Raw genomic sequence first — 25,150 nt, 5'->3', positions numbered from 1 at the left:
GAAATAATCTCATAAGGAAAGGACTGTTGACTTGGAAAAAATTATAGAACATATTGTTGCATAACTTTATAGATTGTAATCTGTAACTGGAATATTAGAACCTAATTTCTTATGCTACCTAGCTGTCAGATATAAAACTCTAAGTACTGATGTTCTAGAATCCTGAGGAAAGACATTAGGTAGCATTGACTGTTTTGTTTGGTTTTGTTCCCCATAATTAAAAAAAAAAGTTACAAGACAGAAAAGCAGAGTCACTAAGTAAAAAGAAAAGGAGTACTTGTGGCACCTTAGAGACTAACCAATTTATTTGAGCATAAGCTTTCGTGAGCTACAGCTCACTTGCATCCGATGAAGTGAGCTGTAGCTCACAAAAGCTTATGCTCAAATAAATTGGTTAGTCTCTAAGGTGCCACAAGTACTCCTTTTCTTTTTGTGAATACAGACTAACACGGCTGTTACTCTGAAACCAGTTACTAAGTAGTTTCAGTAGTTGATTTTCTGGCTGGGGTATTCCTTTGAAATGTTCAAGTTTAATTTATTTTTAGATAACTTTTTTCACATCTGTCAGCACAAGATATTAAAATAAAGGATAAAGGCATATTTATAGAGTAAAAATCTGTATATGCAGGACTTTTGGTGTAGTCCCCCATGCTTTCTAAACCATAATCAATGTTTCATATAATCTACTCTCTATGCTGGTACTAATATAAGAAACACAGAGGCCTTGATCCTGCAAAGATGTATGCAAATGATTTATTTTTCCTGAATAGCTCTATAAGACTACTTATGAATTTAAAGTTGAGCATGGTGTAAATCTTTGAAGGACTGAAGCCACAGAGAGAGAAGACACAGCTGTGATTTCCTGTCTGGTCACTAGATGTCATTATTCTTACCAAGAATATATAGGGTTGCCAACTTTCTAACTGCCCTAAACCAAACATCCTTGCCCCACCCCCTGCCCTGAGGTCCCATGCCTTCCTGCCCCTTTTCTGAGGCCACACTCCCACTCACTCCATACCCTTCACCCTCACTCACTTTCACCGGGCTAGTTCCTTATTGTTTGCTTAGGTCTTTTCTTACTTATCTGCTGGTATTTGGATAAAAATGTAATATGAACCTTAAATATCTGAGAGAGTTCTATTTTCAGATTAATCATGTTTGTTACCGTCTTACCTTTTGTGTATTGAATCCATTAGGGTGGAAATAAATTCTGTAGTGCAAATATCTTTCCCAGACATCTTATTTCTTAAGGCCCTGTTTCAAGTAAGCTTTTAAGTATGTGCTTAAGTCCCATTGTTTGCTGAATAGGGATACTTTCTTGATTCCACACCTAGGAGAGTGAATTCTGAGAATGTTTACAGTTGTCCTCATCTCCTGCTGCTGCTTCTATGCCTCGTGAGGACCAAGCAACACTGATTTAGCAAGTTCTTTCAAAATCCTCAAGACACACCTCTGTTGTGACTCTTGTAGGAAATCAACCAGTTAATGATGGCAAAATTGAGAGGGCACTTAGAGAGAGCTGCCATCTGAAATTTTAAAATAATAAGTTAAAACAGTGTAAATAAGTGTATATTTTGTCTACATATGAAAATTATGTCCTATTGTAAGCAGGGGAATAGTCCCGCTGTTGTGGGGAACTTCCCTGGCTTCTGCACTACCCTGGTGAAGTGGGCTAGCGAAAGGATCTGAGTCCTCACTCCCACTTCCTTTACCCAGTGGCCTCCCTGCCCTTGAGGACTCCCCTTCCACTCTCCTGTCTGGCAGAGTCCTCGTAACCCCAACAAGGCTGGGCCCAGGATTCCTGGGGGGCTCGACCCCCAACCTGCCTGTGGTCACGTAGCACAGGGGCTAGGGCGTCCCTACCCCGGGGTACTCTCTCTGCACTGGGCAGTTCTCTGACCCACTGACCATTACATACAAGTTAAAGCAAATGCAAGTTATTTAATCAACAATTAATTTTAAAAAGAATCGGGAAAAATGGGAAAGGTTAAAGGAAACACATCACCCCACCCTGTGGCAGGGAACATCACAAACAGTGTCTCTGGAATGCCAGGGCAGTTCACAGTGTGTTCCTTGTAAGTCTCAGGCCTCCTGCTCAGGCCCTGGCTGTGCTGTAGGGATGCTGTGGGTTGGACACTTGCTCTGGAGGTGGCCACATGCTCTCAGGCTCTAAGTGGTAGGACCCTTCTTCCCAGTGTCGCCCCCACCCTGTCGGGGTTACGATCCAAGCCTGGCCTGCAGAGCCTCTTGGCTGAGGCATCTCCCTGTGCTGGGCCTGCTGCCCAGGGTCCCCCTCGCTCTCCCCAGCTGCTCACGACACCCAGCTCCGGACTGCTCCAGCCCCAGCTGCACCACTGTCTCTGCACTGCTGCTGCTGCTCTGCCTCCAGCTCCCTGGGCTGCTTCTCTGGCCCCTCTGGCTCTGGTTGCTGCAGCTCTCCTCCCAGGGCAAGTCTGCTCTCTCTGGGCTGTGCCTCTGGCTTTGGGGCTGCAGCTCTGCTCCCAGCACAGGGTCTGCTCTCTCTGGATCTGGCACGGCTCTGCTCCCCAGCTCAGCTCAGGCCCCTGCTTTCTCCTTAGCTCGGCCCCACTCTGTCTGACCCAGGCAATTCCAGCTCACATGGAGGACGGGACCTCCCTGGCCTCCTGACACCCTGATTAGCCGGCCCGCCCTGTCATTCAGGCTGACCTGGGTCATTGGCCTCTCTCCATTGCTCCTAGGGACTGTCAGTCTCAGGGTCCTGATTCCCCATCGACCCTTCCCCCTTTTTAGTACTGGGAGCTAGCAACTAAAACAACCCCACTGAATGTTATTGAGGGGGCAACAGTCCCCTTACACTATGTAACTTGTCCTAGATTGTAAGCTCTGGGGCAGGAACTATGCTTTTTCCCAAGTGGTTGAAAAGGACCTAATATAACGTGGCCTCTGGGTCTACTGCAATATAAACATTAACAGTGAAATGAAAAAGAAAAATGTAAGGCACTCAAGTTTCTGTTAGACATACGTGGAATCCTTTCTGAATTGGCTCTCAGACAAAATATTTTCAAAGTTTGTTGAGCAAATTAAATTATATTACTTCACTTGGATGGCAGAGCTTCACTTTTTTACAACTAATTCCTCCAGCATTTACAAGAAATCTATTCATGTTTGTTATATTGTATTTGTTTTAAAACCTAGTTTCATCCACCATATCAATGAATAGATAGGGAATTTAATGTAGGCATTTTATATATTTATCATAAAATTTCTAATACATGCCCGTCAGCACTCTTTGAATGTACATAATTGAAAAAACAAAATATAAAACTTAAAGCAATCCATGAGAGACCCTACTCCTGTAAAAAGAAAGAGGAGTACTTGTGGCACCTTAGAGACTAACTCATTTATTTGGGCATCAGCTTTCGTGGGCTAAAGCCCACTTCATCAGATGCATGCAGTGGAAAATACAATAGGAAGATATATGAAAAAATGGGTGTTGCCATACCAACTCTAACGAGACTCATCGATTAAGGTGGGCTGTTATCAGCAGGAGGAAAAAAAACTTTTATAGTGATAATCAGGATGGCCCATTTCACACAGTTGACAAGAAGGTGTGAGTAACAGTAGGGGGAAAAATGAATTTGTTAGTCTCTAAGGTGCCACTCCTCGTTCTTTTCGCTGATACAGACTAACATGGCTACCACTCTGAAACCTACTCCTGTAAAATTTCAATCCCAAATGTGCAGACTAAAGAGGTTTGCATCTGAACCTTTGAAAACTTGTCTGAGCAAAAACTCCAAGCTTTATGATGGTCACTCATTGCTAATATGCATGGTAACCTCCTCATTTTAAGAGTAACAGCCGTGTTAGTCTGTATTCGCAAAAAGAAAAGGAGTACTTGTGGCACCTTGGAGACTAACCAATTTATTTGAGCCTAAGCTTTCGTGAGCTACAGCTTACTTATCCAAAGTGAGCTGTAGCTCACGAAAGCTTATGCTCAAATAAATTGGTTAGTCTCTAAGGTGCCACAAGTACTTCTTTTCTCCTCATTTTAAGGGATTTATAACTTGAATATAAAAATTAATTCCTAATTGAATCTTTGCAAAAAATAAATATAAATAAATGGGGGCCTAATTCTCCTTCAACACAGGTGTAAGCTAGAAATAACAGAATATAATGACACTGGCATGTATTGGTTGTAATTTGGAGGAGAATTAGGCTTAAAGCATGTGAGTAACTTTTGGAGGAGGTAAAATTAGAGCAATTGGTATGTTTATATTGAATCAAAGGGCAAAAAAAGAAAGGAAGAAGATTTCTGCCTTTTCAGATTTGTCTAGCTTAAATATATGATTATATTAAATTTGTAGGCCACCATTTACTTGTATGTAGTGCCCATTATGTGGTGGTGGTCTTCTTTCACCTACACCCACTCCACAAACTTATAACTGCTGATTTCTTTCATTACTGATACAAATAAACTCACTTGTGTGAAAACAGGCTAATTTGCCCATACAGACACATTTATTAACATGAATAAAAGCTTCCTCTGAAACATTTGCATAAAAATATATTTTCAAAAAATTGTGTGAAAAATCACAACAAAAAAAGTGAGCACATACATACTTTTCTGTCAGATACAATTCAGATTTAGCAAATGTAGGTGCAGTCAGTTTTTCTTACTATTTAACTAATTCTAATTAGCATTAAGCTTTGAGAAAACCAAGCCTGGAAAGCCATGTAGAGATGTTGTCTGAAGCCACAGACCTGCTTTTCTGATGAAGAAAGCCATTAGAAAGGAAAACAGAAAGGAACAGAAAGGAATGCATAAGACTTAGGCTATGTCTACAATACTGCAGTAAGTTGACCTACGCTACGCAACTCCAGCTACATGAATAATGGAGTCGATGTACCTTAGGTCGAGTTACCGCGGGGTATACACCACAGGGGGTCAACAGGAGATTTTCTCCCGTTGACTTACCTTACTCGTTGGGGGTAGAGTACAGGGGTCAACTGGAGAGCAATCTGCAGTCGATTTGGCGGGTCTTTACTAGACGCAATAACTTGACCGCCGGTGGATCGATCTCAGAGCATCAATCCCAGCTGTAGTGTAGACCTATTCAAAGACTCAGCAGCTTTATGGTTCAATTCTTACTTCTGCCACAGATATCCTGTGTGACCCTGGGCAAGTCACTTAATGTCTTTGTGCCTTGGTTCCCTATCTTTAAAACATGGATGGTACTTTCTTCTTCCCATCCTGTCTTGCTTTTTTTGATGGAAAGCTCTTTGTAGCAAAATTCTGTCTCAGTATTTGTTTTTACAATGGGGGTCTGGAGTAACATTTTCAAAAGTGGTTATAGACACTTAAGAATGGCTATACTGGTTCATCTAGCCCAATATCCTGTCTTCTGATGGTGACCAATGCCAGATGCTTCAGAGGTCGTGAACAGAACAAGGTAATCATTGAGTGATTCATTCCCTATCATCCAGGCCCAGTATCTAGCAGTGCAAGGCTTAGGGACACCTAGAGCATAGGGTTGCAGCTCTGACCATCTTAGCTATTAGCCATTGATGGACCTATCCTCCATGAACTTATGTAATTATTTTTTCAACACTGTTATATTTTTGGCCTTCACAACGTCCCCTGGCAATGAGTTCCACAGGTTGACTGTGTGTTATTAGTTTTGTTTGTTTTAAACCCGCTGCCTATTTTCATTGGGTGACCCCCTGGTTCTTGTGTTATGTGAAGAGGTAAATAACACTTCCTTATTCACTTTCTCCACACCATTGTGGACTTCTATCATATTCTTCCTCCCCCTTAGTTATCTGCCTCAAGATGGGTTGTTTCCGTTAGGTATACTGTTAATGCAATCTTGTATCTCTACAAAGAATGTACACATGGTCCTAATTCCTGAACGCAACAGAAACAAACAGCAGGAAGTTTCCTCTTTCAGAAATTCCCAAGTCTGCCACTCTAGTGAACTCTGTGGCCAGGAAATTCAGCCAGTCTGCTTTTACCCTCAGGATTATACTCATAATTCCTTTTCTGGCTTTTTTTTTTTTACCAAAACGCAGCTTGCAAACCAGCATCCTAGCCCCGTGGTTGCAAACAGAAAACTCCTGTTAATCTACCTGGGTTCAATTTGCTCAGCCTGAGCACCTGGTTAGTGCCTCACATATTTACCTCTGTTAATTCCTCATTCTACTGAGGCTGAAAGACAGTGCTTGACATACCCACTGGCATTAACGAGGTCAGTGATTGCCTTTGGATAAGACACACACCTTCTCCGCGCCTGGTGGTGGTTATTAATACCTTTCAGCATAACAATAATAATAATTAAATTACTTTTGGTTCGGAATGTAACTTTGGCTCCTATTTTCTTTTTCTCAGCAACAGTCCCCCCACCCTTTTTTAGTGTCCTTAGTAGAATATGCTGTGCTTCTGTACTTAGTAGATTATTAGACTGAATTGCAATCATGAGCTGTATCATGCAGCCTTGTTGTAGAGTACTGTTATAAACAATGATTCTTCTGAATGTCTCCTGCCTAGAACATAACGTGGAAAATATTTAACTTCTCAAGCTAAAACTGAGTTGACATATTGACAAGGAAGATGTCAGCATTGTTCTTATGTTCAGGATGTTCTGGAACATTGTCGAGCACCTGATATAGCTTGGCTAGTTATAAGCTTTGACTTTCATTCAAGCAAGCACATGGAACCAAAAGAACAAAAAGGGGATTTCATTCTTTAGGATAATAAAACCTAAAGATTTATTATTGGTAAGAACTTTTTTATACAACATTGCTCTTTCTTGTTAGAATCAGCAACACAGCATAGCTTTGAGAATAATTGGATTCCAACAGCAGGCAATGTAGCCGCCATATTTATTTTTAGTAGCTTTAGTAAAAATTGTCAAAATATAAGTACAATACATACTAATGCAAATGATACAGTATTCAAATAGGCAGACGGTTACCTGCAGTACAACCTCCCCCCCCCCCAAAAAAAAAACAAACCCCAAACAAACAAACCTGTAATGCTCCTCTCCCCATCAAACCTGCCTCCTCCACACAAGACAGCGTATATATTTCTCTTTCATAAACTCTTCCTTTAATGACTCAGTGGTGCATTTGATTGTTTAGTAAAGAATCTGACTGTGTGAATAAACATGCAAGTGTACGGAGAGAGTAAAAGGAAATTTCCCACACCTTGCAACATGGTGATGGGCCAAAAGGACAGTTTTGGTTTTTGCACGTACAAAGCTGAGCTAAGGTGGCAGAGCTGTTACATTCTTAGTAAAAGCATATAGAATCTGCTTCTCCTATGTGCTCTCTAGATTCATTAAGAAGCATGAGTTAAGCTTCAGACACCATGCCTCTGAGTACTGCTACTAGGTGGTGTGCACCTTCCCTTCCTCATAACACAGACTGTTTTTCACTAGCAGTTTAGCCCTAACTGTTTATACTGTGCAAAAGTAGGGAGAAGGAAGGACTGAAATAAATGATATAAGTCAGTTCTAGCACTTTGCAAGGAGATGCACTGCTATTCTGGTGATTCATTCTGGCAGCTAGATTAAGTGGGTGTATGGAGCTCCAACAAAGTTTGAAGGTCTCTAGGGGAAAATAAAGGCTAGGGAGTGAGGGTTGCAGGAGAAAATCTAAAACCAGATATTCCTGAGGTAGTTCAAGTTAGGGTATATTTTATTCTTAAGAATAAATGGAGACTGCTAGTAAGGGGAGTGAGTTTGGACACTAAGGCCTTATCTACACTACAGAGTTTTGTCTACAAAAGTTTATGTCAACACTCAAAAAGCGCTATAATAAAAATCAGTATTGCATTTTTCACACTCACTCACTCCCTCTGTCAGCAGAGCATGTCCACACTTGGGGCACTAGCATTGACAGTATGAGCAGTATACAGTGGAATGTACCTTTGGCCGATTAAAGGTGCACTGGCAATGCCTTTGTGGTAGAGGATAATATTCCCATAGTCATAGCCACGTGTTGTACGTTGCATAATCTTTATGCAGCTAAGCGTGAAAGGTTTGCTCAGGGGAGTGTTGAGGCAGACTGGTTGGCTGCTGATTTTGAGCAGCCAGATACCAGGGCTATCAACGGGGCCCTGGAGGGGCGGGGGCAATTAAAATCAGGGAGGCTTTGAGGCAACACTTTGAAAATGAGAACCAGTAATGTATATCTCTGTGCTGCAATGTTACATTACATGTAGTTTTCCTAGGAAGCAATGGTGACATTTGGGGCCTTACGTTCAAGTAAGCAAATTATTAAACTGCCTGTGTATGTATTGGTAGTGCCTGCTATCTCAATTTGTAGGCAACAAATAAAGATGTTAGCATTCCAAAACTTTGCTTTTATTGCACAAGAAACAAAACACATTCACACATACTTACATACATACACAAAGATGCTTGGTGGGAAAGGAGGTACCAGGAAAGGGCAGATTTTCAGAGCTGTGTGTAGGTCCAGCTATCATTTTGAATGTTGTCTGAGGGGGTGGAGTTAAGAGGAAACTGAGAAGTCCCAGAAAGTGGAAAGGAATGTGTGGGCAGAGTTGGGGGGTGTGAGGGGGCATGGAAAAGAGTTTTGAATGTGCTGCAGGGGAGGGCGGGCACGCATCTGCTCAGTCTACAGCATTATTAAGGACTTCAGCATCTGCATTTGCTCCTCTATGACTTTAATCATCCGCTCATTAGGATCCTTAACAAACTCCTGATTTTCTTTTCTGTCCTGCCTTTTGGCTTCCCTCCACTTCTTGCATTCCTTTTTCTCTGCATTGGAACACTGCAGCACCTCCTGGAACATATCTTCTTTACTCTGTCTTAAGCACTTTCTTATCTGGCAGAGACGCTTGGCCAGTGTCTGTGGGGATTTCCTGAAGGCCACGTCTGCCGAAGCAGAAGGAACAATGCACAGAAGCATGATTAAGTTAACGCACAGCATTGAAACATTTCAGTAAAATACACTTCTGGTAACATAACAATCACTTTCTCACTGACCCTTGGCAAGCACACATCTCTGTGTTGAACACCCAAAGCATGGTGAGTGTTGGCTGGGGGTGGGGAATGCTCTACATGGGGATACAGTACTCTGCAAGGGTTGCGATGCAGCTAAGTGGGGGAAAAATTCTAAAATTCTCCCAAACTTTTTCCACAGGTGGGGGTCATTGTAGCAGATATCTCACTGCTGAGGTTAAGCAGGGAAGGGAGGGTACATCTACTACTGACTTGTGGCTTCCGCCCTGGTCCCTATGCTGCTCGGCCACTATGGTCCCTGTACAAGTAATTGCCAAATGGTGTGGGAAAGTTTTCTACAATGGGGGAAGGAACATAGCAGCTCTGCCAAGGGACCTTCAGCAGGGGATTACCGAGTACCTCCAGGAAACTTTCCTAGAGATCTCTCTGGAGGATTCCTGTGAGATCTTGGCATGCATCAACACCCTGTTCCACCGTACTGATTAGCTAACCAGGGAAATGTCCAGCACACAGAAACACAGCCAGCCTTGTACATTTCTATACCCTGAACCTACCTCCGCACTACACAAACCACGGTCACTTACCAGGAGTCTCTTCTCCTACTGCTTGCTCACTGGAGAACAACACTGAGACTGGCTAGACACCTCCGGAGTGGTGAACAGTGCCTGCCTGCCTGCCCGCCCCCATCAGGAGCTCCACATCATCTTCTAACTCCACCTCTTCAACAATGACTTTGTCCTCCAGATTAGGTCCTCTTTCTGCCGCCTCCAAGCCTGCCAAAGTATCCATGGGGCTCTTAGGAAAAACTTTTTCACTAAGAGGGTGGTGAAACACTGGAATGCGTTACCTAGGGAGGTGGTAGAATCTCCTTCCTTAGAGGTTTTTAAGGTCAGGCTTGACAAAGCCCTGGCTGGGATGATTTAACTGGGAATTGGTCCTGCTTTGAGCAGGGGGTTGGACTAGATGACCTTCTGGGGTCCCTTCCAACCCTGATATTCTATGATTCTATGTAGTGGAGGTGGGGTCACCATTGAGGATAGCATCCAGCTCCTTATAGAACCGGCAGCACTGGAACAATGGTTTGCCTCACTCGCCTTATGGTACATCTGCCTAAGCTCCTTTATCTTCGTTCTGCACTGCAGTGTGTCCCAATCATAGCCCTTTTAGCACAAGCTTCGAGAAATCTGCCCTAGGTATCAAAATTCCTACAGCTCAAGCGCAGCTGGGACTGCACAGCCATCTCACCCGATATACTTAGCAGATCCAGCAGCTCCACAATGCTCCAAGCAGGAGAGCATTTGTTGTGATAACATGCCATGGTCACCCGGGAAGATGTGATGAGTCATCTCCACGCTGAGCAAACAGGAAATGGAATTTCAAAAATTCCCAAGGCTTCTAAGAGGGAGGGGTGGATGGTTGCTTACCTGGCTTCAGGGCAGTGGAGTTCAAACTGCTGACAAGAGCAGTCACGATGGGCATTGTGGGACACCTCCTGGAGGCAATTAAAGCGATAAAATCAAGCATGGTGTCTACACGGGCACTTTGCTGGCAAAAATTTTTCGCAAAAAGCCTTATGTCTCTCTTTGGGGTGGTTTTATTTTGTCACCCAAACAGCATTTTTGCCACCAAAAGTCATATCACAGTGTGTACGAATCCACTGTTTTGTCAAAAAAGCTGCCTTTTGTCAACAAAACTTTGTAGTGTAGACAAGGCCTAACACTGTAACTGTGTTCTGTGTTAAGAGAGGGGTTGAGAATCAACCCAATCATATATGTAGAAAAAAGAAAAGGAGTACTTGTGGCACCTTAGAGACTAACCAATTTATTTGAGCATGAGCTTTCGTGAGCCACAGCTCACTTCATCAGAAACCTGTCAATATGTAGAAAAAACCTTCATTTATTTTTGTAAATGCTCTCCTGGGTGATAAGGGTAGTGATATATATCAAATGATTTGCTATGCTTCAGATACTGAGCAGCACATAGGAAGATGCTATCATATGACTATACTGAAATCTGGACTATATTGAAATCTGTGACAAACTCTCCTGTGTTTACAAATTCTGCAGTGTGTGTCTTGGCATATAGTGGTATTTAGAGTAACAAAGCTAGAGGCCTAGTTGTAAAAATTTCCCTGAAGTATTGAGAGAAGTATTTTATGCTTGATGCTTTCACGGTACTCCTTTGTGGTATTTGTTTGTCCAGGATCTAGAAAACTTTGTCAAATGAAAAGACAATGACCAAAAATGAGAGTTGGGTAGCCAGAAAGAAATAAAACAGCTGGAAGTATGACAGTTAGAATTTGTAACTCTGATCTTAAAAGCCCACAAATTCCCATTGTTTGCAGCATTTGCAGAATCACATTAATAACTTTAATTTTATTAAATAAGTGATCTAATAAGATCCTACAATTAGTATTGGTGTTTGCTTTTAAATACAATATGTATCTTACTTCCCAATTGGCTCTGAGGATTTCACAAGGGCAAAAGCAGTGTTGAGGGATTATATGCACCTCAAGAGGATATTCAGTTGTATGAGAAAGCCCTACAGAAGGAGTTAGGACATCTCCTTAGGGGATGAGATTGTGATTTCTTGGTGTCTGTGGGCTGGAGAATAAAAATGTTCAATATCATTCAATTAAAGCACTAGTAATATATTTCTTCTGAATGTTTTAGGGCTAAAAAAACATTGCTTATATTTCTGGTTTGTCTCTTCTAGTACTACTGTATACAGTTTTATATATATTGGTATAGTTCTGGTAAAACTGAGAAAAAAAACCTTCTACTGTACATCTGTAAGTGTCTGTTGTTACAATATTTCAATGAAGAGTCTTCAATATATTTTATATATCTTTACTCTAAAGTTTTACTCACAGACTGACCAGTAGAGGATGCCATAAGTATTATGGTCATTATTTACCTGTTTGATTGCTTTCCAAAGAAACCTGGATTATATTTATTAACATTATTTTCTGAGATTTTAGGTTATATGCGAAGTGGTGCATTATAGAGGATATTGTCACTGACAGGGATCTATACTCAATGTTTGGCTTGTTTTGCATACAATATTCATTACCTCTTAGTGTGCTTTGGCTGTGCCTTTTACTAGAGTGTACAATAATGCTATTTTACCAGTATAAGCCTACTGAAAATATTTTTTAATAGACCCAGCTATTTTCTAATGTGTCTCCTATTGGTTAGTGACTTTGCACTCCTATTCACTTTCAGTCTAGGAAGCAGTGAGCTGATGACACTGAGAACGTTAAAAAAATAGAAAACAATCTCCCTGAATATCCTGAGCAGAAAGTTAATTGGATCCCTATGTATACAGATACAACCTGGTCTATAACATACAAATAAAATTTTGTAGCACAGACAGTGTGTTGTACATCGGTGTCTTTATTGGTCTCTAAATCCCCCCTCATGTAGTAGAACAGAAGAGAATAAAGAAAAATTCCTGTTGCATTTTTTTCAATGTATTTCTTTTTAACAGTTGAACTTTGTCTTATATGGCATACAAATATTGATATTTTCTGTTTGGTTGATAATTACAATGTTTCTTTCATTCATCTGCTAAGACAGTTCAGACAAAGATTAGAACATGCTTCAGTGCCTTGATGCTCCCTAAATGTTTCTGAGTAACTTGAAAAATGGTTTGCTGGCTCTCATTCTGCAGCTCAGAAGCCAGTAATATTTTCTTGCTAATCATGTGAAGAGGAGATATAGAATATTGACAAAGTCCTGCATGATGACAGTAGTAAGTCCACAATTCTCCCTCTGTTGGTCCTGAAGACATATAATGCAAATGTTTGAGACTAATGCAGACTATTACTCCCATCCTCACTGTACTAGTCATGCAGCTTTTCCTCTGTAAATTCTGTGAAGACCACAAACATATCAGTCAAATGCTTTCTCCACCTTAATGTTATGGAAAAGGAGAAGCCTACCTCATTCACTGAGTAGGCTGGATGTACGAGGGGGCAGAATTAAGAGTGGAGTGTAGATGAGGTTCATTGGGTCATTCACTTCATATATAAATGGTGAATATGATTGAGAGGTTTTTTTGGAAGTATATTAAGCATATCGGACAACTTTTCTCATTGTCAACTGTGGATGAATTGGGAAGATCATCTGTTTCTATGATGAAGGTGCTCTGTATATCTAGATTTACAGTACTTGAAAGGTTTTGTAGTGATTCAGCGTAAAGTTGTGGTTGCTGGATAGGTAGAGAATGTAGATTGTTACAGAGTCAATGGTAAATTGTGACTATTTCCTGGCTTTCAAATTCTATGTTTCATTTTTTTAAACTGGAACCTTACATTTGAATGTTCTGGCTCTCAAATATTTTCTTTTAAAACTACACTGTTCTAATATTTTTATAAGTAATACTTATTTACAACCTCAGAATTTTGTTTGTTTGCTAGTAAAATTACTTAATGTACATATCTCATAGGGGTTCTGTGACGCTTCCTTAATTTATGAGATGAGGCTTGAATTATAACATTCATAAACCAGTCGGAGAACACTTCAGTATCTCTCTGGTCACTCGATTACAGACCTAAAGGTTGCAATATTACAACAAAAAGACTTCAAAAACAGACTCCGAGGAGAGACTGCTGAATTGGAATTAATTTGCAAACTGGATACAATTAACTTAGGCTTGAATAGAGACTGGGAGTGGATGGGTCATTAAACATGGGGAAATAGTTTTACTTTGTGTATTCCCCCTCCCCCCCACTGTTACCTCAGACATTCCTGTTAACTGCTGGAAATGGCCCACCTTGATTATCACTAGAAAAGGTTTTCCCCCTCCTGTCGTGTCCCCCCCCCCCCGCTCTCCTGCTGGTAATAGCTCATCTTAACTGATCACTCTCCTTACAATGTGTATGATAACACCCATTTTTTCATGTTCTGTGTGTATATAAATCTTTTCACTGTATTTTCAACTGAATGCATCCGATGAAGTGAGCTGTAGCTCACGAAAGCTTATGCTCAAATAAATTGGTTCGTCTCTAAGGTGCCACTAGTACTCCTTTTCTGTTTGCGAATACAGACTAATACGGCTGCTACTCTGAAACCTTCTTAATTTGAGATCACTGTACAAATGCAAATGATTGTTGTATTGGCAGAAGATTATACCACAAATGTAGTCAGTTTATTTTTTTAGAATGGTACTAGATAAAATAAATTCTAATGAAAGAAATAGCAAATGATACTGATTGAAGGCACTTCTCTGGTAACTGTTAGAGACACTAATTAGAAAAGAAGCATTTCATCTACTACAATCATCTAATTTTAAAGTTATGCATTACAGTGTAAATAATGCACTTGAACAAGAGTGTAAACTGTTTTTCCTTGGGTTTAGTTTACCAATATACCTCTCCTTTCTTTTATTCTTCTCTATTCAGTGCAGAACTTAGGTCTTTTACCATTGCCTTCCATCTTTGCCAGTCTCCTGCTGCAGTCTTAGCTTCTTCCCATGTCATTGTGGTAACTTTCAGTTCTTCTTCAATTGTGAATTTCTGTGTTATCCTGGCTGTACCTCATCGCCTCTTGCCGTAAGGGTTCCAGTCCAACATCTGTCTTGTTATGTTATTCAGATCTTTCTTCCAAATTTGTCCTAGACATCTCCATTTTCGTTCTGTAATTTCCTGCCCAAACAGTTTCTGCTTCATCATTTTTCAGAGGGTTTTTTTTTCTGGCCATCTGATACTGAGGATTTGTCTAAGGCAGCTGTTTATGAAAACTTGGCGTTTAGATAGGAAGGCTTTAACAAGTCTCCAAGTTTCAGTGCCATATAGTAAGACAAACTTTACAGTAGTATTAAATATTGAAAGTTCAGTTTGGCAGGGAAGATTTCTGTTTTAGAGTTAGCTTTAGAGCTTTAGCGTTACAAAGGTATATCTGGATTTTGCTATTCTGGCTTTAATGTCTTTCTGTTCCACATTTTACTTACAGTGTTGCCAGGATATGTGAAATACTGGTTCTCTTCAATGTTGGTCCCAGAAAGGGTTGTTGGTATTTCTTGTGTTAAATTTTTATGGTTTTAATTTTCGTGGTGTTGATTTTCAACCCTACTAATTGTGCAGAGCCCTGAAGATCATTTGTTTTGGGGTGCATGTTTATATGTATGGGATAACAAGTTGATGTCATCTGCAAAGTCAACATTCTCTAACTTCTGTAGAAAAGTCCATTGTGTGCCCCTGAGTTACTCTATTGTCTTTCTCATTACCCAATCACTACCAGTAAAAAGATCCTGGGTGACATAAGACATCCTTGTCTGACTCTGTGGTAACCTCAAATGGCTTAGTCACATTGGTATTCTGTATTTCTTGGCATGTCCCATTTTCATAGAAGCTCTGAATGATGTTCAGAAACTTCTGAGAGATTCCATAGTGGTGTAGCAACTTCCATAAAACTGTTCTATCCACTGTATCAAAGGCTTTTTGGAAATCTATATAATTCAAATAAAACAGTGGGTGCCATTTGAGCAACAGTTCTGTGAAGATATGTAGTTCTATTTGATCCTTAACTGATTTCTCCTGTCTGAATCCTTCCAGTACTTATCATAACTTTGAATCTATCACTTTCTTTATTCTGTCTAGAATAATACATGTAAATTCCTTACTTGGGATAGACAGTAATTGAATCCCCTGCCAGTTTTTATACTGTCTGAAATCTTCTTTCTTTGGCGGCTTCACTATATGACCCTTTACCCATTCATTTGGTATTTTTCTTCTTTCTGTTTTTCTACCTTTTGTAAGATACCTATCAAACTGTCGACTCTTTTCCGAATGTCTGCCTCAAGAGCCTCCATTATGCTGTTTTCTGAACCTGGTGCCTTTCCACTCTTTAACCAGGGCTGGATTAATCTTTTGTGGGCACCGGAACTCATGGCCCCGCTCCACCCCGAAGCCCTGCCCTGGCTCGGCCTCTTCCCCTCAAAGCTCCACTTGCCGCTCGCACGTGGGGGAGAGGGCAGAGAGGAGTGAGCAGTGGGCAGGGCAGAGGCTGAGTGGGGAGGGACCTTGGGGCAGAGTGCAGGTGGAGCCACAGTCCGGACACCGGGGCCCCTTCTGAGTGCTGGCCCGGCACCATTGTAAACCCAGTACCGTCCTTCACTGATTGACTGCCCTCTCCACTTCTGTTCTGGTGATAGGTCCTTGTTTCACATCCAGATCTTCTCCTTCCTCTGTGTCTGGCTTGGCATTTAGTAGCTGACTAAAGAAATGTCTCCATATTATATTTAATTGTTCTGCTGTCTTCATTTTAACTTGCCCTTCGACCTGGTTGGTTAGTACTTGTCTCTCTTTCTGAGAACTGTCTAATGATGATGTAGTGTTTTCATGTCATTTTTTTCTCCAATGGTCTATGCATCTGTTGTCATTTTGTCTATAAAGTCTTGTTTCTTTCCTAGCACTCTTTTTGGACTCTTGTTTCTTTACAGCATATTTCTTCTTGGAGTCACTGTTCCTGTGTTCTTGTTCTTGCTTGATTTAGTTTGTTTAATTTTGTGTCTTTCTTCTATTTTCTGTCATGTAGCCTCAGATAACCGTTTGTTCTGATGTTTATTCCTGAATCTCAGCACTTCTTCACAAGTTTTAGTGAAAATTTCCTTTACTTGTTTTCATTTGCCTGCTACTGTTACATCATCTTAATCTGTAAATACTTGATAACTATTTTCTTGCACAGTTCTAAACTGTTGTTGTTTTGTCATCTGTTTTAGCTTCGTGATGTTATAGCATAGGCATCTCTGTTGTTCAGATCTCTTCCTTGTTCTTATCAAGCTGGAAGTGCATATCAAGTGGGGTCCTGCAGGGATCAGTTCTGGGTCTGGTTCTGTTCAATATATTAATATGTGATTTAGATAATGGCATACAGAGTGCACTTATAAAATTTGCAGGCAATACCAAACTGGGAGAGATCACAAGTGCTTTGGAGGATAGGATTAAAATTCAAAATGATCTGGACAAACTGGAGAAATGGTCTGAAGTAAATAGGATGAAATTCAGTAAGGACAAATGCAAAGTATTCAATTTAGGAAGAAACAAGCAGTTGCACATATACAAAATGGGAAATGATTACCTAGAAAGGAGTACTGTGGAAAGAGATCTGGGGATCATAGTAGATCAAAAGCTAAATATGCGTCAATAGCGTAACACTGTTGTAAAAAAGCAAACATCCTTCTGGGCTGTATTAGTAGGAGTGTTGTAAGGAAGACACGAGAAGTAATTCGTCCACTCTCCTCTGTGCTGCTTAGGCCGCAACTGGAGTGTTGTGTCCAGTTCTGGGTGCCACATTTCGGGAAAGATGTGGACAAATTGGGGAAAGTCCAGAGGAGAGCAATAATGATGATTAAAGGTTGAGAAAAAATGACCTATGAGGGACGATTGATAAAATTAAGTTTGTTTGCTCTGGAGAAGAAAAGGTTGGAGGGGACATAACAGTTTTCAAATACATAAAAGGTTGTTACAAGGAGAAGGGAGAAAAATTGTTCTCCTTAACTAAAGCGATGGGCTTAAATTGCAGCAAGGGCGGTTTAGGTTGGACATTAGGAAAAACTTCCTAACTGTCAGGGTGGTTAAGCACTGGAATAAATTGCCAGAGAGGTTGTGGAATCTCCATTATTGGAGATTTTTAAGAGTGGGTTAGACAAACACCAGTCAGGGATGATCTAGATAATAGTTAGTGCTGCCTTTAGTGCAGGGGACTAGACTAGACGACATTTCGAGGTTCCTTCCAGTCCTATGATTCTATGATGATTATTTGCAGTTTAGCTGCCACTAATTCATGGTCTATTCTCACATCTGCCCTGTTCTTGCTACATACATCTAAGGTACTGGAACGTGCCCCACTAAGGGTGTGTGGAAGAATGATTGGGGGGCATGTGGCAGGGCCAGGCCAGCCCCCACAGGCGGCCTGGCAGAAGTACAGTAACTCCTCACTTAACGTTGTAGTTATGTTCCTGAAAAATGCAACTTTAAGTGAAACAATGTTAAACAAATCCAATGTTCCCATCAGATTTAATGTAAATGCCAGGGGTTAGGTTCCAAGGAATTTTTTTGGGGACAGACAAAAGGCATTATATACTGTACAGTACTGTACTGTACTGTGGTTAGGAAGTGCCCCTGGTTTACCCCACACAGGCACAGCAGTGCCTTTGCAGCAGCAGTGGCAGCTTACCCAGAGAAGAACAGGCGCCGACTTTGCTGGGGGATGCTCCAGGCCCGCCTCTTCCCGTCCCTGCTCCACTCCAGGCCCACCTCTTCCCACCACCACTCCACCTCCTCTCCGGAGCACGCCACATCCCTGCTCCTTCCCTGCCCCCAAAAAGTCGTAAGCACCACCAAACAGCTGTTTGGCGGGCTTAGGACTTTCTGGGAGGGAGGGAGAGGAGCAGAGACGTGGCACTTCCCTGCTCTTCCCCCTCCCTCCCAGTGCTTCCGTGCTGCCAAACAGCAGAACTCCCTCAACCCGTGCTGCAGTGAAAGCAGGCTGCATCTGCACTTTGGTTTGTAGCTACATGTGGCAGTGAAAGGTTCCAGCAATGGGGTGCCTTAGGCACCAGCATTTGCCTCCCCTCTGTCAGAGCCTTTCCCTGCTGCTGGAACCTTTCCCTGTGGTAGGGAAAAGGGTCCCCCAGCTCCCTGCAGCAGGGAAAGGCTCTGACAGTGAGGAGGCAATGGACACTATGTTGCTAAAATTAGCCAGGGTGAGTGGACCTTAGCAAACTTTTTCATGGACATGGTCTCATGGTTGAGAGGAAGTATTAAAATTCCACCCGTCCCATGATAAGAGGATGTATCTTTATTATTTTTTTAATTCTTATTTAGAGGAACTCACTGTTTTTCAGTAGAATTCACGCTGGATGATAGGTGGAATTTTAAGGATGCTCAGAATACATGTGTTCAGAAAACAAGTAGCATCATGTATCAGTAAAATATGAGGCTAGTGTATACCTTCTTATCAAATCCAGTTCACTGAACAAATGATAGTTTTACTTTAACGTTTAAGATAGAAATTCACTTTTTAAATGTGTTTTACAATGTGTAGGTACAAGACTGTGGCTTTTTGGGGGAATTGGACAGAAGAAAAACATAAAATATACAGAGGTAGCACATACCAAAATTTGTGAAAAGTGGGAAATTAGCAGTGGTAAATGTCAGAAAGGCCATTTATTTCCTATTCCAGTTTATTTTAGGGCTTTCACAAAATCTTTCCATTTCAGGTGTCCTTTCTGTCATGGATTATAATACTACCCTATCTCCAGAATTGTTGATAATTTTCAGTCTGTTTTGCTCTGTGTTCACAATCCAAAATATTATGGCTTTACATGTAAATTTTAGTCAAGATTGCACAAAATCTCCCTTCTCATTTCCTCCTACTGTGCTGTACACTGTCTGCGCTCCTCCTGAGCCTAATACCCTTTTTGTACCTGTCAAGGTTCCTCCCCCACTCTGAACTCTAGAGTACAGATGTGGGGACCTGCATGAAAAACCTCCTAAGCTTATCTTTACCAGCTTAGGTCAAAACTTCCCCAAGGTACAAAATATTCCACCCGTTGTCCTTGGACTGGCCGCTACCACCACCAAACTAATACTGGTTACTGGGGAAGAGCTGTTTGGACGCGTCCTTCCCCCCAAAATACTTCCCAAAACCTTGCACCCCACTTCCTTGACAAGGTTTGGTAAAAAGCCTCACCAATTTGCCTAGGTGACTACAGACCCAGACCCTTGGATCTTAAGAACAATGAACAATCCTCCCAACACTTGCACCCCCCCTTTCCTGGGAAATGTTGGATAAAAAGCCTCACCAATTTGCATAGGTGACCACAGACCCAAACCCTTGGATCTGAGAACAATGAAAAAGCATTCAGTTTTCTTACAAGAAGACTTTTAATAAAAATAGAAGTAAATAGAAATAAAGAAATCCCCCCCTGTAAAATCAGGATGGTAGATATCTTACAGGGTAATTAGATTCAAAAACATAGAGAACCCCTCTAGGCAAAACCTTAAGTTACAAAAAAGATACACAGACAGAAATAGTTATTCTATTCAGCACAATTCTTTTCTCAGCCATTTAAAGAAATCATAATCTAACACATACCTAGCTAGATTACTTCCTAAATGTTCTAAGACTCCATTCCTGGTCTATCCCCGACAAAGACCAGCATATAGACAGACACACAGACCCTTTGTTTCTCTCCCTCCTCCCAGCTTTTGAAAGTATCTTGTCTCCTCATTGGTCATTTTGGTCAGGTGCCAGCGAGGTTACCTTTAGCTTCTTAACCCTTTACAGGTGAGAAGAGCTTTCCCCTGGCCAGGAGGGATTTCAAAGGGGTTTACCCTTCCCTTTATATTTATGACAGTACCCCACACTATTATTATATTCTTTGTATTGAAATAATGCAAAAAATGTACTAGGTGCTTTCCAAACACCGAGGAAGACACAGTTCCCGCCATATTAATCTTTGTACCTTCTGCTATCACTGATGTGTAGGACTTTTATGCAAATTTTTACAGAAAACCTATCCAGAAAGTAGTATGGTTTCCAAAAAATAAAAAAAATCAGCATCACTTTGATATAGCACTTTATTTGGTAGACCAGTGTAATAGTAACAATTTACTGATATGGATATTTATTATTTCTATTATGGTAGCATCCAAAATGTGGAAGGCACAACATAGCTATAGAGGAAGACCTTCTCTGTCCCAAAGGGCTTAGTCAAAATAATAATAATTTGCATTTACAGTATATAGAATCTTTCATCTGAGGAAGTGCTTTATGAAGATATGTGATTTTTTTCTTATTCTTAAACATGGGGAAAATGAAGCAAAGACTGATACTGTTATATTGGCTAAGTATTCAAGACATGGTTCTAAATAGTCATTTACATTGAGCACTAAATGTCTCCAAAAATATAATTGTTAGAGTGGGACTTCGGAAGTTTCCACTTTTAAATTAAAACAGAATCTAATTCACTTAAAACTGTGTAGTTTAACTCTCCTGCAACCAATGTGGTGTCATGGAAAAGCGTACATACCTGCATGAATAGTGTCCAGCACCATCACTGTTAAAGAGAACCCCCAAGTTTATGACTAACTTCTGCAATGTTTTCAGGCCTTTGTAGATCAGATACTGAGACAACAGTAGCTTGTTTAGCCTATAAAAAAGGACAAAGGGTACAACAGTCATATTCAAATAGTTTCCAGGTAATACAGAGGTAAAAACTGAACTCTGTTCTTTAGAACAGAGGAGAAGATAGTGGAAGCAAAGTTAAACCACAGACTGAAATTACATAATCACCCACAGGTGGCTGAAATATTTAGAATCATTTATTCCATATAGTGTACTTCCAAATTCAGTTTAGTCTTAATGTAATTATGTGTGTGTTAAACAAGAGAATAGCAGGCTCTTTAAAATACTTCAAGTAATTGTCTATTCTAAGCAGTATGTGACTGACTTGTGGAACAGATGAATGCCCTTCCATACATTTTTGGAGTTTCCAAAGTGTCAGGGGAAAGGATCTCCATATGACAAAAGCAATACTTGTAAGGCAGTTTTGGTAGCAGCTGACTTCTGAGGAACATACTTGGATGAGAAAGCTGTCTCTCTGCAGTTTGTCATTTTAAGGGTAAAAACTGTGTCTTTATTTTTGTAAACATTTGTTCTGGAAAAATTCTGATACAATCAGCTATTACAGACATATTTTGTCTCATCCCAGCATTTTAGGCCAAGACATAGATTTATTTGGGGAACTGTGTACTTAGAAATTGGTTGTTCTCAGTTTAAAAAGAAAACCACAAATAACAACAAAAACAAGCAACCCTTCTTTATAAATTGGATGACATAAGCAGTACTCTCTGCCAGTTCCCATCTCTGTGATGTTAATATCCTGGCAGCCTGACTCTATACCAAGGAAAGCCAAAGTCACAGTTGATTGTGAATTATAATATGCTTTCTATGTCATAAATGTCACAGCAAATAAAAAAAAGTTTAAAAGTCTATTTTACTGTTATTTTATTCTCTATTGACTAGAAAAGACTTAAAGAAAGAACTTTGTGGAAATCACTCTCTTCACATTTGTTTTATATTTTCCTCTCAAGTTTATTTTTCATATCGAAGCTGTTGCAATTCCAGCTATTCAGCAACAACAGATCAAAAGCTTAGGAAGGGAAAATATAAATATTTAAAATAATTACTTGTATTCAGGAAGAGACTGGCTGTAGTTTCTTGGAAGCAGATGTGAAGCCGTGTACAGCATGCTAAATTATAGTATTGATCTTCGCATGATATTTTTAGGTGTACGTGACATATGACCCGAGAAGCCAAATCATGAGAACCAGTGAGAATCTTAGCACTGTTGGATGTCAGTATGTGTTTAGAACATGTTTAAGGGGATGTTTGTAAACGTTGTGAAAGGTTTTAGCTAAGACTTGATTGCTCAGTGGATTTTTAATGAAATAAAGAGCTTTTCAGCTGTAGATCATTGGTTCAAATTCAGTCCGGGATAGTAATAACTGAAAATTATCATCTGGTGGTTGTATAATGAGCTTGAATTCAGTTGGTTCATAAATGGTACTGGCTCATAAATTTGCTGGCAATTTCAGCAGAAGGTCCAAGAGTTAATTGAGTCCTGAATCTGAGCTTAGGGTGGGGGTAAGAGTGTCTTTCAGGGCAGCGTTCAGGCACTTTGTGTAGCTCAGTAGACGACGTCAAGGTCTCTGTGCAGTCCTTTCATGAGAATTAAATTAATGAAAAAGAGGGTTATCATGTGACTCCCGATGACACCAGTAGAAGTTTATGGCTGAAATCTTGTGAAGTATCTTTGAAAACACAGTACCATAAGTTAGCCTACCTGTACAATATAATTGTTTGAAGGAAAATTTTCTCCACATGTCCAGCTAAGAAAGTAGTCTTTAGGTACCTATACTGTTCTCTGATGTGTATTTTCTTGGAATTCAGGCAATCCAATACTGAACTCAACCCTTTGGGTGAATAAATGCTTAATCTAAAAAGCAAAGGTTGGCAGTGCTGATTATTAGTTTTCTCATTGTCTTTTGAGAAAGAAGAGTGCTTATTAAAGTATTCTACAAGGATGCTGCTCCAAAGATTAAATTAAGAAATTACCAGAGATTACATTGCATTTTATAAACTTTAAAATGTTGCACTCATCATAGTTTAGGAATGCAGAGATTAATTCCAACATATATGCTTCACTCTGCTAGCTTCAGTGGATCTGACGCTATCATTTATATTTATAAGAACTGTATTACTCTGTATATATTCCCTTGAACTTCTTGCAAACTATTTAAATTGAAGCTGGTTTGTTAGATTTCTGAATAGGATTATATGGCAGTAGCAGTATAAAAATAAATATTGATATGTATTAAATGCTATATATAGTCAATCTATAGATTTTGTGATATGTCTTCAACAATTAAACAGCAAAAAAATACTGTAAATTATCGAATCATAATGTATATAGAAATTGTTTTTAGACATAATAAATCATTTAAAACAAAAAAAAGTGAAAAGTCACTGAGATGGCTGGCACTTGATGGAAGTGTAGCCTAGTGGTTGAGGCATCAGTTTCTCTTTAGTGGAGAGGGGGTTGGTAGTGAGCTGGGCCCTCCCACTCCTCTGTGCTCTGGCTCAGGGCCCTGTGAGGGGTACCCAAGGCCAGGTATCCAAGAGTGCCTTACAGCTGCCCTCTTTGGACCACTTCCTACCCCCCCCGCCACCCCCCATGCCCTCTAGTGTAAGTTTTTCAGTCTGTAGCAAAAGGTACTAAAAAGAGATATTAATTGTACTTTTAGTCTTTAGTGGGGTTGCCAACTTTCTAATCGCACAAAACCGCCTCCTGCCCATTCTCTGAGGCCCCACCCCCACTCACTCCATCCCCTCTCCCTCTGTTGCTTGCTCTCCCCCACCCTTACTCACTCATTCATTTTCAGGAGGTTGGGGCAGGTGGTTGAGGTGCGGGAGGGGGTGAGGGCTCTGGCTGGGGGTCCGGGCTCTAGGGTGGGGCCAGAAATGAGGGGTTCAGGGTGCAGGAGTGGGCTCTAGGCTGGGGCCAAGGGGTTTGAAGTGTGGGATGGGGCTCTGTGCTGAGGCAGGGAATTGGGGTGTGGCAGGGGTTACGGGCTCTGAGCTGATGGTGCAGGCTCAGAGGTGGGGCCAGAAATGAGCGGTTCAGGATGTGGGAGGGGGCTCTGGGCTGAGGCAGGGGTTTGAGGTTTGGGAAGGGGTGCGGTCTCCAGGAGGTAGTTTGGGTGCGAGCGGGGGCTCAGGGCTGGGGCAGGGGGTTGGAGTGTGGGATGGGGTGTGGGGTGCGGGTTCCAGGTGGCATTTACCTTGGGCAGCTCCCAAGAAGCAGTGACATGTCCCTTGGCTCCTAGGTAGAGGTGCAACCAGGCGGTTCTGCGTACTGCCTCCTCCCGCAGGTTCCCATTGACTGCGGTTCCCAGCCAGTGGGAGCTCTGGAGCTGGCGTTCAAGGTGGGGGCAGCGTGTGGGGTCCCCATGGTTGCCCCTCTACCTAGGAGCTGAGGGACATGTCACCACTTCCGGGAGGCCTCACGGGAGCCATCTAGGAAGCCTGCCAGCCCCACGCCAATTGGACTGACCAGAGCCGCCAAGGTCCCTTTTCGACCGAGTGTTCTGGTCAAAACCGGACACCTGGCAATCCTAGTCTTTAGTCCTCTTTTCCCAGAGAAGCTTCTGCAGAGTGTCTTCCTGGGAGCTCCTTGGGCAGGACATTCTCCATGCATTGTCAGTCCCCTTCTCAGCTGTCTGGCTTCTTATTAAGCCCCATTCCATCTGGAGAATGCTCTTCAGGTACAGCTGCATGGGGTCCTCTGCACCCAGAGCTGTTCTTTTAAGCCCCCTTAGTTGTAGTGTGAGGTTTTTACATTCTGGGGGTTTTACACCCCTCAAGTTCAGTGTCACAGTACCCTTGTGTGGTTCTTGTTCTCCTCTGACCCATGGAAAAAAAATGTGTTCTTATGATCTTCCCTGCTTGGTGAAATACTTGAAAACTATAAGTCTGCAAGGAAAGGTAACACAGTATTGTGCTTGGGATGATATCCTTCTTTGAGTTGAGCCAGTGAAGGGGAGCATGGTCATGGTAGTCCCTTTTGGCCTTCAAATCTATGACTATATCATGCCATTTCACTTGTTTGGTATC

The 25,150-nt window shown here is 41.3% G+C and overlaps 1 protein-coding gene and 1 long non-coding RNA gene across 3 annotated transcripts in view; one reads left to right on the top strand and one right to left on the bottom strand.

Moving 5' to 3' along the window:
- PDE4D (phosphodiesterase 4D) overlaps positions 1–25,150 on the top strand; it is a 749,511-nt gene that overhangs the window by 177,921 nt on the left and 546,440 nt on the right. The window lies entirely within an intron of this gene.
- On the bottom strand, positions 8,324–9,705 carry LOC142072000 (uncharacterized). Its single transcript, XR_012668284.1, has 2 exons — positions 9,551–9,705; positions 8,324–8,879 (listed from the first exon to the last, which is right to left on the bottom strand). It is a non-coding gene; the product is annotated as an uncharacterized LOC142072000 (long non-coding RNA).

This window comes from Caretta caretta, chromosome 5 (assembly GCF_965140235.1).
Source record: "Caretta caretta isolate rCarCar2 chromosome 5, rCarCar1.hap1, whole genome shotgun sequence".
NCBI lineage: Eukaryota > Metazoa > Chordata > Testudines > Cheloniidae > Caretta > Caretta caretta.
Note: the sequence above shows the minus strand (reverse complement) of the source record. Positions and strands in the feature narration are given on the sequence as shown.